At 40.3% G+C, this 15,123-nt stretch overlaps 1 long non-coding RNA gene across 1 annotated transcript; it reads right to left on the bottom strand.

The window, feature by feature from the left end:
- Positions 1-4,380: 4,380 nt before the first annotated feature.
- LOC129511131 (uncharacterized) lies at positions 4,381-14,904 on the bottom strand. The gene is made up of 3 exons (XR_008664752.1): positions 14,649-14,904; positions 13,468-13,555; positions 4,381-5,184 (listed from the first exon to the last, which is right to left on the bottom strand). It is a non-coding gene; the product is annotated as an uncharacterized LOC129511131 (long non-coding RNA).
- Between the last annotated feature and the right edge of the window lie 219 nt (positions 14,905-15,123).

Here is a 15,123-nt window from a genome sequence, read left to right as displayed (position 1 = left end):
GATTATGTCATTAAGCCTCAAAACAGCACCCAGAGGTAGTTTCTAACACCTATTATACAGAATGAGGAGGCTGAGGCTTTATGGTTTCCTAAAATCATACAAGTAATAAGTGATAGAGCCAGGGAGTCTGTTACTAGAACCTAGTATACCATATCATATACAGAAAGAGGACAGTTAAGACTGTTTTTAGGAACTTTACATAAGAAACAAGAAAAACCGGGGTGCCTGGGGAGGCTCAGTCAGTTAAGAGTACTCTTTCTCAGGGCAGCCCAGGTGGCTCAGCAGTTTAGTGCCGCCTTCAGACCAGGGCCTGATCCTGGAGACCCGGGATTGAGTCCCACCTTGGGCTCCCTGCATGGAGCCTGCTTCTCCCTCTGCCTATGTCTCTGCCTCTCTCTCTCTCTCTGTGTGTGTGTGTCTCATGAATAAATAAATAAAATCTTTAAAAAAAGAATGAAGAAAAGCTATATGTTGCATAGTGCCTCAAGAAAGAAATATATTTAATAAAAGGCATAATGTTGAACCTTCTGATATCTAATTCCTTCATTTTTTTTAAGATTTTAAAGATATAAAGATAAGAAACAGACATCTTGCTTTTGTTACTCAATTTTGTTGACTCACTGATACAGTTTTGTGTAATTATGGTTTGTATAACATCATTTCTGTATAGTATTCCAATGTATAGGTACACATTTGGCCATTTTCCAGAGTAACTATACATAGAATAAACCCAGATCTGCTAGATACAAAGTCTGAGCTGGCACCATATGAAGGGAACAGAACTGCTCTCATGCTCACTGCCCTTCAGAATGAGAGCAATAGAGTCATAGTTCAAATCCATTCCCCAGGTAGTCAAACAGGTCCACCTTCCAGTTATTTCCCAGCTTATTATAGAGACAATACACTCAGCAGCTGAAAGAATCCTCACACCAGCTGCCTGAACTGTGGAATAAGAACCACGTGGTGGGCAAGGTCCAGAAGAAGCCTCTGAAACTACCTCTGTGAACCCTGGTTTCACCCTCTGGAAGGTTCTTCATATTCATCATCCTCCTTAGCCACACCTAAAGCAAGATGGGTAAAAGCTGCCGCCTTCATTCTGAGCAGCTTTTTCAGGATACTTCCTGCCCACAGAAAATTCAGGACCCAAGATTGTTATGTATGAGTCAGTCACGGCCTTCTTTGAGCAGACTCTTTTGTCAGATTAACTTTCCTACACAAATCTTTCACATTCTGATTCTTCTAAAGTCTGTATTTTATGTATGTCCTAATTTTATTTTTCATTCTTTTTTTTTGGGGGGGGGCAGAGTTCTCAGAATCACTACATTCCTTTGCTTTCTTGACCTCAAGACTCTCTCACATAAATTAATTGTATTTACCTTGCTTATAAGGTTTCTGTGGGAGTGCCTCACAATTAATCTCTTTTCCTTGAGGTGCCGAAGGGATGTACTGGGTAAAACACATTTAGGTGGATACTAAATACACCTACTTTGAAACGTCTTACCTCCTTCCATTGTTTTAACATCTGAAGAGTTCAACCCTTGACACAAAATTGATTTTTAATTGACTTTTATTCCCCTTCTTAGTATTGGCTTTTTCTAGATGAAGTTGAAAGCAATGGTATCTTCCAAGAGTAAATCCCTGAATTTGAAGACTTTCTCTACCCTTTTTTATTCCTGACAGCAAACATAGCAATTCTTTTCTGAATTCATCTCTTCTGAATAATATCTTGCAAATTCAGCCATTAGAAATCCACATAAGCTTCTAATATTGTTTTCCCATGTCATTCCCTAGAGCTTAGCCTTATTAGCTATGTGTCTCCCAAGTTATTTCAAGGAATAGTTTAATCAACTCTGTCACCATTGCATAATGTGGATTACCAGTTCTTCCAGCTCCAGGCATTTTCATACCCTAGTAATGCTAAAGAAAAAATTATTCATGATACTTTAGACTTTATTCAAGGGAACTGCTACAAATGGGGTCTTCGCAAGAAGGGAGAAAGATTGAGCTTAACTTCAAGTACATTAAGGACAGGTGGAGGTATATAGTCTAGGAGCAGGATGGAGGTCAGTATACGGAAAATTACTAAGAGGGAACATCAGGGGTGGGGGATACTGGGTAAACTGAAAGGATGTCTGAAGGCAGGCCAGGGTGATAAGATATCAAGGGTGGGAAAGAGTTGAACAGATATAAAGGGTAGGGAATATGTGCTAAACTGACTCAGCAAGATTCTTGATAAAATTGGACTAAATGGGTAGGGCCTCTAGACATGGATGGAGTCCAAGGTCAGGGCCTAGTCAGAAAGAGGATTCAGAGGAGGCTGACTCAAGTTTGGTCAAAGGAAAGAGTCTTTGTCAATATTTTGGATTCTCTCCCCTCTTAAACTTTGAAAAAATATTACCAATTTGGTCTTCTTTTGCTTGTATAAAATCGCTCACTTTCTGTTAGCTTTTCATTAGCTTTCAAACGTGCTCAGTGTAGGGTTGCCTTGGTGACTCAGTTAAGCATCTGCTTCTGCTCAGGTCATGATCCCAGGGTCCTGGGATGGAGCCCAGGAGCTAAGGCATCTGTCTCTCTGCTGTCTGCTTTTCCCTCTGTTCCTCCCCCCCACCACCTGCTCCGCCCCTGCTACTGCTCACCTGCCCTCCCTCAGGCTCTCAAATAAATAAAATCTTAAAAAAAAAAAAAAGTTCCCAATATAAATGTAAACAACAACAAAACTTCCTTGAGTCTGCATATCTTTCTAGTAACATCTCTGCTGCTCTCAGCTTTACATCTTCCAAATCAAACTTCTCAAAGTTTTTTCTCCATGCTCACCATCCTTACTCCTTCAGCTCTCATTCACTCCATAACATATTTCAATTTACTTTAGCCTCCATTACTACACTGCAACAGCTCTTCCTGCATCATTGACTCTATGTAACTAAACTCATTGGACATTTTCTGATCTTCATCCTATTAGGTCTGTCTGCAACATTTAACACAGCTGTCCCCACCCCCTATCCTGAATCTATTCCTAACATCCATTTTACAACACTCCTCTGATTTTTGTCCTTTCCGCCCTTCTCATTTGTAGCTTCATCTCTTTTTCTCTGCCATGAAATACTAGCATTTCTCTACGTCTCCCTTTCCTCTCTCACTCTACTCCCTTTAGGTTGCACACTTTACCTTCGAGTCCCATTCTTTTCAGAAGTAACTCACAGATCTACATCTCCAGCCCAGACTCTCCATTTAACTCCAGACTCTTATCCAATTGCTTATTCAACAGCTCCAATTGAAAAATCTCAAAGGGGGATCCCTGGGTGGCGCAGTGGTTTGGCGCCTGCCTTTGGCCCAGGGCGCGATCCTGGAGACCCGGGATCGAATCCCACATCGGGCTCCCAGTGCATGGAGCCTGCTTCTCCCTCTGCCTGTGTCTCTGCCTCTCTCTCTCTCTCTCTCTCTCTGTGTGTGACTATCATAAATAAATAAAAATTAAAAAAAAAAAGAAAAATCTCAAAGGAATGTGTCAAAATGTCTCCACATGTCCAAAATTCATCTCATGTTCTTGTTCCACAAATCTGGTCTTTTTTTCATGGGTCCCTGTAGCAGGTGAAGGCATCCCGCTCCATTCAGTCACACAACAGTCATCTGAGGGGGTCATTCTTCATCCCTCAATATTGCTCAAACATCCTATCCAATTGGTCTCAATATATCATATCACGATGCTGTGCAAGTTTGTCAATGGCAAAAAGTAACCCAGAAAAATCTTTAGATTGTCAATATATAAAAGGATTAAACTCAAACTTTGACTGTGATCCTATAGTTTTTTTAATGTGAAGAAATGTCATGTGTTTTGCTTTGCCAAAAATCTTTTAATCAAAGATTTTTATTTTTAAGTAATCTCTACATCTAATATGGGCTCGAACTCACAACTCTAATAATGAAGGATAATTGGAAGAAAGGTAGGCAGGGAAAGGGGCCCCCACCTGAAAAGGAAACCACCCTTGAAAGGATTTTACACCACCCTGGAGGGAGCACTCCACCCTTTTCTACGCGAACAGCTCCCTGATAAGTAGATGAGCCCGTGGACAAAAAACTGACTGGGTGACAGGCACCTGGAGATTAATCAGATTAAAACAGCCTGCCAACAAGCCATAAATACCCCTAGATTTAATGCCAAACTGGCAACCCTCTCAGGTCCCTTCCCTTTTTAGGAGCTTTTTCTTATCGCTTGATAAACTCTGCTTTCCTGCCCGCCACTCTCCCTCTGGTCCACCTCTTCATTCTTTCAAGTTGCCTGACCAAGAACCACAGGCACTAACTAAAGGAAAAGAAATCCTGAAACACTCTGGTCAGGAGTTGCATGCTCTACATCCTGAGCCAGCGAGGAGCCCCCCAAAAATCTATCATATTGATAAACTATCTGACAATAAATTGTATTTCTCAAAGAAGTATTTTTACACAAGGAAAATACCCTGGACTAAAAACAAGGGTTGCTAGACAGGCCCCTATGCCATTAGAACAGCAAGGTCATATGGGGCCTGATGGTGACCATGATTCAAACCTTCTCATCCAAGGTGTAGTGAGGGGTACCATAGCCTCAGGAGGATGCCCTGGAGGGATAGGACAGGCCCTGTTCAGTAGGCCTGGAACGCCTGGTGCCTGAGGGCAAGTATGTGGAGCAAACTGCATTTTGCAGGCCAACATGAGCACCCAGGTAACCCTGGCATCATCTGGTATCTGGGACACGTAGGGATAGATCAGGTGACCAGCGAAAATGTCTGGAGGACACATCCCCACACCAAGGTCCACCTCCCTCTTTTGCCAAAGAGGGATCTCACCAGAACTTGGGCTGGCCATCCACGTGAAGTCTGCTGAAGAGAGAACCTGGGAGACCTGATGTCCGCTGTATCTTCCTTGCCTGTGGCCAGGAGCCTGACACAAACCATCTTCCCCACTTCAGCTCCACATGTGGAGTGCAGCTCTGAGAACCCGTAGCTCCAAGAAGTTGGGCTGCAGTGCTGGGATGCCCATACTCACACAAGCCTAGGAGCTGTGGGGCAGGTGCGTGCACAGTGAACTGCCGAGTTGGCATCCATGCTCCCAACAATCTGTCTGCTCTTGGCAGTGGTGGAGGGAAAGTCACAGTCACAGGCAGAGCCATATGGGGGACACACTGGGCTGCCAGAGTCCGTATGCACAAAGCTGAGAATCAGAGAATTTGAGTTTAGGTGTCAATTCATCGTTACACATGGCGTGGGACAGGTCAGTTCACACAAACTGGGAACTCTCTTTCCTAGGTAAATATATTGTGCTGGATACATCAGCCTGGTGAACAATCATAGATTGTGAATCACCCTAAAAAATACTCAGTCTTCAGACACTCCTCAGTAAAATCCAGGTAGCAATCCATTCCGATCTCTTAGCATAGTTCTAGTTCCTGACATCACTTCTGGTATAGATGATGTTCCCATACTACTGACATTGTCACCCATAGTTTTCCCATTTCCAAGGTCACAATAATAAAATGGGCAATGAACAAACACTTTTCTTCTCCCCTGCCCCTCCTCTTGTCTTTAAGCCATTCAACAAGGCTTCCTTATAATCTAAATGTCTGTGATACTCCTATAATGTTTTGTTGTTTTTTAAAGATTACTTATAGTTCTCCTCTATCTCTCTTTTTCTACATTTGGAATTAGACATGATTTTCCTTTGAGCCAAGTCAGAAGTCCATTTAAGTGTCATTGCCCTATAATGTGCTCAGAACCATTTCTCCTGGACAAGCTCTAGTCTGTCTCTGATTAAGTTTGTACAGTCACGCTCTCTATTAGTTAAGTTCTTTACCTAATCTAATTGAGCACCTGAATGTTGATTTTTCACTGCTAAGGATGCAGAAGGCAAGCTTTCTGTCTCAGGTGTTTGCTCATTGGGTCCCCAATATGTTCCCGTTGGCCTCCCCGAATGTGTCTGAATCCTTAGTTGATGGCTATCTTCTAGGCTCCTGTACTTGGAGTCTCTTGTACTTATCTGTAAAATGAGGGTAGTTAAGCCAATGAGTGAAAATTACTAAAGCTAAAAGAAACTGAGACATCCTCATCTACTGTTTTTTAGACTGCTTTTCACAACTTGTTAGTGAGCTGGAAGATCTATTTAGTGGCTTCCAATCAGCATTTTTTTTAAATAAATAGAATAGTTTTAAAAATAAACAAACCAGGGCAGCCCAGGTGGCTCAGCAGTTTAGCACAGGATCGGGCTCCCTGCATGGAGCCTGCTTCTCCCTCTGCCTGTCTCTGCCTCTCTCTGTGTGTCTCTCATGAATAAATAAAAATAAAATAAAAAATAAAAATAAAGACAAACGAGTGTACAGCACCTAGCAAGGAATGTGTCTTTATCACAAAACTGTTTCAGCTGTGTGTGTGTGTGCACACACCTGTGTGTACTGGGTCATGATATTTTCTTACATTTATTTTCTTACTGATTGACATGAGTCTTTTTATTTTTATTATTATTATTTTTAATATTAAAGGTTTTTTTTAATTTTTATTTATTTATGATAGTCACAGAGAGAGAGAGAGAGGCAGAGACACAGGCAGAGGGAGAAGCAGGCTCCATGCACCGGGAGCCCAACGTGGGATTCGATCCTGGGTCTCGAGGATCGCGCCCTGGGCCAAAGGCTGGCGCCAAACCGCTGCGCCACCCAGGGATCCTGACATGAGTCTTTTTAAATAAGGTAAGAGTTGGTCTAGATCAGTGGTTCTCAACTTATGGTCTCTACACCAGCAATGTCAGCTATTACCCAGGAGCTCATTAGGAATATAAATTTTGGAGGATGCCTGGGTGGCTCAGTGGTTGAGCACCTGCCAGAGTGTGATCCTGGGGTCCCAGGATCGAGTCCCACATTGGGCTCCCTGCATGGAGCCTACTTCTCTCTCTGCCTTTGTCTCTGTCTCTGTCTCTCTCTCTGTGTCTCTCATGAATAAATAAATAAAATCTTAAAAAAAAAAAATATAAATGTTGGGGCCTCATCCCAGACCCACTGAGTGAGAACCTCTAGGAATGTGGACTGGCAATTTATGTTTTAAAAATCTTCCAGGTAACTCTCATATACACAAAAGTTTGAAAACCACTGGGCTCTAGATAATTTAGCCTTTTTCAATCACAGAAGCGATTTGAGCCCTAGAGAAAATTATGTCAGTGACTCTTTTCTCATTTCTCCCAAGTATTACATAGACAGAAGGTATTCTTGATGTATAGGAGAAGAGCTAATTATTACATATGCTGGATACCTTAGAGTATTAGGGCTTAATTCTCTCTTGGAAATGGTTGAAAAGGACTGGTCTAGAATGATGCCCCAAGATTCCCTACAGTGTCAAATTTATGTGACTTTACCCAAATTTTCCAAAACATAAAGAAATCCAACACAAAAATTTAAATACAATTATTTCTGCTTAAAATACATTTCATTCTTATCTTTATGCTGTTGTAAACAATGATCCCATTCTGATAATAAAGAAATTAACTCTTGGGATGCCTGGGTGGTTCAGCAGTTGAGTGTCTGCCTTTGGCTCAGGGCATGATCCCGGGATCAGGCTCCTTGCAGGTAGCCTGCTTCTCCCACTGCCTGTGTCTCTGCCTCTCTCTCTGTGTGTCTCTCATGAATAAATAAATAAAATCTTCATTTATAAAAAAGAAATTAATTCTTAACTATAGAGAACAAACTGATGGCTACCTAAGAGGAGGTTGATGGGGGATTGAGTAAAATGGGTGACGGGGATTAAGGAGTGCACTTGCTGTGATGAGCACAAGGTGATGTTTAGAAGTGTGGAATCAATAAATTGTACACCTAAAACTAATATTACACAATAGATTAACTAACTGGAATTTAAATAAAAACTTTAAAAAAGAAATTAAGTGAATATTACTAAGAATTGGAAACTAAGATTGCTGAGGATATTCAAAATTAGCCTCATGTTCATTTATCTAATCATAATGGTTGTATTGATAAACTCTCCTTAGGACAGTGATTTACAGCATTTAATCAGCTTTAGCCCTGTTTCTTCACAACACACTCCCAATCAGCATCTCTTATCATAATGCTGTGATTCTCCTGGGGACTGGGGGGTGGGGGGGTAGGAGGAGGCTTGAAAAATCTCCTTAAAGACTCTAATGCCACACACCATAAAGAATCACTACACTAGGATAAGAGACAAAGTTGCTAATAACAATCTAAGTCAGCAGAGAACATATCATCCTACCAGAATAGCCTAGTTTTAAATAGGCATTGACTGAGTTCCAGGATGATACAAGAGCTCAGAGCATAATTTATCGTTGTATACTTATTTATTCCCTGCAAAGAATCATTTTATTCTTTCAGAAGAAGCAAAATCTTGTCAGGAGAAAGGAAAAATTGTCTTGTCAATCAACTAATCAAGATTTTTTATGTTTATTTTGTATACATCAATGTACCAAACGATATGTAGGACATGCATGGTTTTATAGCAACTGGATAGAAAAGATCAGAACATATTAAATAAGCAACATAAAAATATAACATTAATATATGTTAAATTATGAAGGACTAATTATGAAACCATTTGAGGGGGTTTTAAGAAAAATAGATTTCTAAATTAATCCCAGAAATGATGGCATAAGACCCATCAGAGGCAAGGCCCAGAACTCAACATTGAAGTACTCCAGATAGTTATGATAGTCAGTCAAGTTAGGCACCATCATCTTAGAAATCCAAAGAGGAAAATCAACTTTTAATTGGTGCAGTGAGTGAACACATTCTTTGTGGGGCAGCGAACACATTCCCCATGCCCCTTTGTGGGGCAGCGAAGCTGAACTAAACCTTGAGGGTCTGGTAGGATGTGAGCAAAGTAGCAGACAGAGAAGAGGGGATCTATGTGCCCCCACCTGGAACAGGAATATTACCTGGGACAAAGCACTAAGGAATCTTTGATTGGTAGAGAACGAGTGCCTAAGCAGTCAGAGAAGACTTCCCCAAAACTGAGTCTGGAAGACTCAACTGCCAGTCAGAGAATGAGGGAAAGGAGACTCCAGGTAGAAGAAACAACTTGTACAGAGTACAGAGGAATGGAAGGGCAAGGCAAGGTGTGTTAAGTGAATAGAAGTTCCATATGACTAGCAAAAAGAATCAAAATATGCCACTTTGGCATTTGGATTATTTTGACCTGAAGGCAACTGAGATTCAGTTATATGCTGAGATTCAGCAGATGCAGAAAGAAGTCTTCTCAGACCTTCCATTAACTCACTACAAACAGAAACTTCTGAGAAACTATGCCTTCCGTAAATCCCACCCCAGAAGAGTTTTATGGCCATGAAAAAAGTTGACCCCAAGATGAGTCTACACAAACAGACCTTTCTAAAATATCCCTATCTTCCATCAGTTTCTCCTATATACTTACCTTCCCACAATTTACCACCCCAGAAGCTCAAATCCCTTCTCTTTGTAGTCACTTCTCCACAATTTATCATTCATTGTTAAAATGATATCTAAACTCTCAAGTATAACTATCTTTTAGAGATTTTTGCTTCTTTCCTGTGAAGCACCATTAATAAAAATGTGTATGTCTTTTCTCCTGTTAATCTCTTTGTCAGTTTAATTTACAGGCCCCATTCATTAACTGAGAGGACAGAGGAAAAATTTTCTTTCCTAGAATTGGCAGAGGAAAAAGGAGAGGAGTCCTATGAGAGACAGGGTAGGAGAAGTGATCAACAAAATTAAGAAGTAAAGGAATAAAAAGAATTGGAAATCCCAAACTCACATGAAGGCAAGTAAATTGCTGGGTGTACATGTATATTATACATTGTGTGAGTGATAGGATCCAAAAACCATAGAGAACTGGTAGATTCACACCAAATCTATAAGGGGCAGCCTTCTCAATACAAGCCAGTCATTGTCTCGATGGGCAATGGGAGCCCAGTGCTGCCAAGTTATCTGATTTATGTTTTCAAGAAAACACAGCAATCTGGATTTTTAGATAATATCTTCAAACTTTTAAATGACTCAAAATTCTTTAAAATATTAGAACAAACAAAAAGTGACTCTTGGGCTGATTTGGATACTAGCTCATTACCTCTAAGCTAGAGTCTAAAAAACTCTTTACTACATTCAAATTAGACTAGTGTCTGTCTATTCCTGCATATGTCTGCTTAACAAGTTGGCAGGAAATGGCAATTAGGCTGAAGCATCATTGGATAGACAACAGAAATCAGGTTTGGAGCTTTTATTCAGAAAGACCCAGAATAAATAAACAAGTGCCTAGGTGGCTCAATCAATTAAGCATCTGACTCTTGATTTCAGTTCAGGTCAAGATCTTGGGGTTGTGAGATATAGCCCTGCACCAGGCTCCATGCTGAGTGTGGAGCCTGCTTAACGTTCTCTCTCTCTCTCTGGGTGCCCCTGTGTCTCAATCCATTGGGCACCTGACTTTGGCTCAGTTCGTGATCCAAGAGTCATGTTACCAAGCCCTGTGTCTGGCTCCCTGCTCAGCAGGGAATCTGCTTGCCCCTATCTCTCTATCCACTGCCCCCCAACCCCCAGCTCATACTCTCTCTCTCAAATAAATAAAATCTTTTTTAAAAAAAGAAGATGATTCTCTCTCAGGGCACCTGGGTGGCTCAGTCAGTTAAGTATCTGACTTTGGCTCAGGTCATGATCTCAGGGTTCTGGGATGGAAACCAGCATCTTGCTCCATGCTCAACAGGGAGTCTGCTTCTCCCTTTTTTTCTGCCTTTCCCTCCACTCATACTCTGTCTCTCAAATAAAAAAAAAAAATCTATTAAAAAAATTCTCTCTCTCCTTCTCCCTCTGCCCCTCCCACCTGCACTTTCTTTCTGAATAAATAAATAAATAAACAAACAAACAATTATAAAAAATTAAAATTAAAAAAGGAAAGACCTGGTTATATCTCTATCATCAGTATCTATACTTTTTCCTCAATTTAAATACAGACAACATATTGTTCTCAAAGTTTGTAACATTCTCTTAAAATTGCCCAACTATATACCAACATGGTCAGAAATATATACTAACATGTACTATATACTAACATAGCCAGAGGCATGATTTGAAAACAGGCATTCTTTATTAAAGTAAAAGTGTTTGAGAGGCACTCAGCTGGCTCAGTTAGTGGAGCATATAACTCTTGGTCTTGGGGTCATTGAATTTGACCAGCACATTGGGTGTGGTGCCTACTTAAAAAAAATAAAATATTTAAAAAATAATAAAGTGAGTACTTGAGACCCTACAAGATTAATTCTAAACGCTAATATTTAGAGGAGAAAAGTACTGTTATGTGCAAGCTGAAAAGGACTTTATTTAGTGCACATACAAACTCTCATTTCATGAGCAACACGAATAAATCTATGGTCTTTCTTATTTTCTTTATTTTCTCCTTGTTGGAAGGTTATTCTAAAGGCAGTTTTATTAAAACTGGAAAATGCTACTATTTTTCAAACTCTCTGAGAAAGAAAAATCATTTAGTTTAGATGCCTGTTTATTTGACTCCTAGAAGACCATTCTTTGACAAATGACAAATCTTATGTTCAAGTTTGTACATACTGCATTGCCATTATAAAATTTACCCTTTTAATAGATTTTAGAAATAACTTTAAGAATCTTAGCTGCAGGGGATCCCTGGGTGGCTCAGCAGTTTGGCGCCTGCCTTTGGCCCAGGGCGTGATCCTGGAGTCCCGGGATCAAGTTCCCCATCGGGCTCCGGGCATGGAGCCTGCTTCTCCCTCCTCCTGTGTCTCTGCCTCTCTCGCTCGCACTCTCTCTCTCTCTCTATGTCTATCATGAATAAATAAATATAAAAAATTAAAAAATTAAAAAAAATTAAAAAAATTAAAAAATAATCTTAGCTGCATAATTCAAAACTTCCCTTATAAAAAAACCTCCCTTATAATAATCTTTAAGATTATGACATGAAAAGATGTTCCGCTGAAAACTAAAATAAGTTTTCATTTCATTTTTCCTCTCTGTATTTTTTTTCACAAGTATGAAATATGATGTTTCTTTACTCTTTTCAAGAAGCTCTGAAAAGCCTGGTCTTTTAGATCATTAAGATTTCTGCTTTCCAGGAAGGGCAGTGTGGTAGGCAGAATAATGGAACACTACCCCCCTCCCCCAACACACACACACACATACACAAAGTTATCTGTGTCCTAATCCTCAGAAATGTTAGTTTACATGGAAAAAGAGACTCTGCAGGTGTGGTTAAATTATGTATCTTGGGGGGAACCCTGGGTGGCTCAGTGGTTTAGTGCCTGCCTTTGGCCCAAGGCATAATCCTGGAGTCCCGGAATGGAGTCATGGGATTGAGTCCTGGGATCAAGTCCCACATCAGGATCCCTGCATGGAGCCTGCTTCTCCCTCTGCCTGTGTCTCTGCCTCTCTCTCTCTGTGTGTCCCTCATGAATAAATAAATAAAATCTTTTTAAACATTATATATCTTGAAATGGGGAGATGATTCTGGATTATCTGTATTGGCCCAATGTAACCACAAGGGTGCTTATAAATTATAAAGAAGGGAAGAAACTGATGTGACATCAAGGAAGCTAAGATTAGAGTGATGTGATTATTGAAGAAGGAGAGGGAGGGTAAGAAGCCAAGGTATGAGGACAGTTTCTAGGAGCTAGAAAAGAGAAGAAAATAGATTTTTCCCCTAGAGACTCCAGAAGGAAGGCAGCCTTGCTGGCTTTAGGCCTATGAGATCCCTGACACCTGACTTTCAGAACAGAAAGGTAATCAATTTGTCTTGTAAGTCCCTAGATTTGTTGTCACCTGTTACAGCAGCCACAAGAAACTAAAATAGACAGTAACCCCAGGGATAGATACTGGGAGGGATTTTAATTGGTATTTTACATTCTTTTTGGGTAAGAGTTTAATCAAAGGTTAGCAGGATTAGTAAATAGCCCCATGCCTCCTCACAAGAGCACTCTCAACAAGTCATCATCCAGCCTCTACCTGAACACCTTCTACACAGAAAATTCATCATCTTTCATAGATACCTGATGGACTTCAGATACTTTTAAGTATTAGAAAATTCATCCTTGTACTTTTCTGAGGCCAAAAGCAGGGTTGCTTAACTCTTAGATCAGTGTTCTTTTCATTCTATCAAATTCAGCTTGAATGAGGTCTCTCTCTCTCTCTCTCTCTCTCTATATATATATATATATATATATATGTATGTGTATATATATATATGTATATATATATATATATATCCAGTTTACAATATAAGCAATTTCAAAATAAAATCTACAAGATTCCTAGGTGATCCTATAGAAAAGATGATAATATTTACTTTTTAAAGCATTGTTTTTACTGCAGCAAAATTCATTATAAAATTATTTTTTAAAATCTATGTTGGCTAACCTCCATTTAAATTGATGATTTGTATGAGAGAAGAAATTTAGAGCAATATGACTTGTTCATTCACATTATGTGTTACAACTTACATCAAGAAGTGAGTCAAAAATGAAAGCCTTCATTCTCTTCAATTGATTTTGCATTAAGGATTACTTTCTGTTAGCATCTTCAACAACCCTAGGGGAACAAATAATTATTCCATTTTCATTATAATTAGGTAATTATGTATAATACATATAGGCTTAAATTCCACTAGCTACATATTCCTATTTTTTCATATCCTACATATAAACCCTTATTTAACTAGTCAAATTAGAAAGAATATGGATTCAGATATGACTCAGTCTCAAAATCCAGTTCCTTTTTGGCCTTCTGATTTTTGACAGATCGGTAAGCTACTGAACCTTAGCGTCATTATCTGTAAAATGGGAGTTATACTTACAGAGGCTTATGATTGCATAAAATAATATGGATCAAAGGAGTCGAACCCAACACAGGTACATACATAAATATTAATTTCTTTCCCCAGTCCAAATAACGCAAACTAAGAAACTAAAAGAGGAATAACGTTAAGGATAGGTGCATTTAGCCATTAGACACAAAAACGTTTGAGATAATATTCTTTTCCCCACTGCAAATAATGCAAACTAAAGAACTCAAAAAGGATTAATATTAAGGATAAATGTCTAATGGCTCTCAAAAATGTTTGAGAACTACAAAGTTAAATCTACTGGCTGAGTGTGAAAATTCTTTGAATGCCTACACAATTCATCATTATGCCAGCTCGTGGTTAAATATAATTTCCTAAATGCGCCATCACTCTGAAACAATTTTCCTCGTTTATCAATAATTTCTAAGGACGTACCCAGCCAATCACTGACAAGGAATCCCAAGCCATCATGCATCGAATGTCACAGGGAGCCAAGTGTCAAAGATAATAACATCACAACAGCAAACTTTACTCCCTGTTTAAATTGTGTGGGATTTAAAATATACGCTGTTCAAAAAAAAATAATAATAATAAATAAAATAATAAAATAAAATAAAATAAATAAAATAAAATAAAAAAATAAAAAAATAAATAAATAAATAAAATAAAATAAAATAAAATAAAATAAAATAAAATAAAAGCTGTTCTATCTGATATAGAATAACCCCACCCCCACCCGCCTCTTTAAAACAGGACGCCTGGGAATACAATGCCCGGAGAGGGTTTAAGGAATCGGGGAGAGAAAGCAACAGGGGGAAGGCAGCAACTCTCTGGACACACCTGTGTCAAGGGAAAGTTGCCGCCTCTCTCTAAGCCTGAAATAAAGCTACTGCAGCCACAAGGAAATCACAAGGCATGTTATCTGCCGCTCTCGGCGCTGGTCCGTCTACGCCGGTCCTAAGGAATCACGAGTTTTCCCTTCCTGCACGACCCCACAGTTCCGCGGAGGCCGCGCCAGCCAGCACGGGGCCGGGCATCGACTCGGGTGACTCGGCGGGATCCAGAGACCCTGCTTCCCAGCCAACACCCACCGAGCGTCGAGGCAACCCCCTCCACCCGCCCCAAGCTCCTCCCGCGCCCGCCCCGCCCCAGGACTCGCACATGCGTACGCCCAACTAAGAGAGGTTAGGGACCCCACGCCCAGCTGCCACGCAGCCGGTCCTCCTGCCCTTCTTCGGGCGGCCGGCTTCACTAGTCACTAGTACGCATGTGTGAGGCCGCGCCGCCCCGCAGCCCTCTAGCCGGCCGGGGTGGG

The sequence above is a fragment of the Nyctereutes procyonoides genome, unplaced genomic scaffold (genome assembly GCF_905146905.1).
Source record: "Nyctereutes procyonoides isolate TBG_1078 unplaced genomic scaffold, NYPRO_anot_genome, whole genome shotgun sequence".
NCBI classification, from domain to species: Eukaryota; Metazoa; Chordata; class Mammalia; order Carnivora; family Canidae; genus Nyctereutes; species Nyctereutes procyonoides.
The sequence above is the reverse complement of the archived record's forward strand: the minus strand, read 5'-3'. Positions and strand labels throughout refer to the sequence as shown.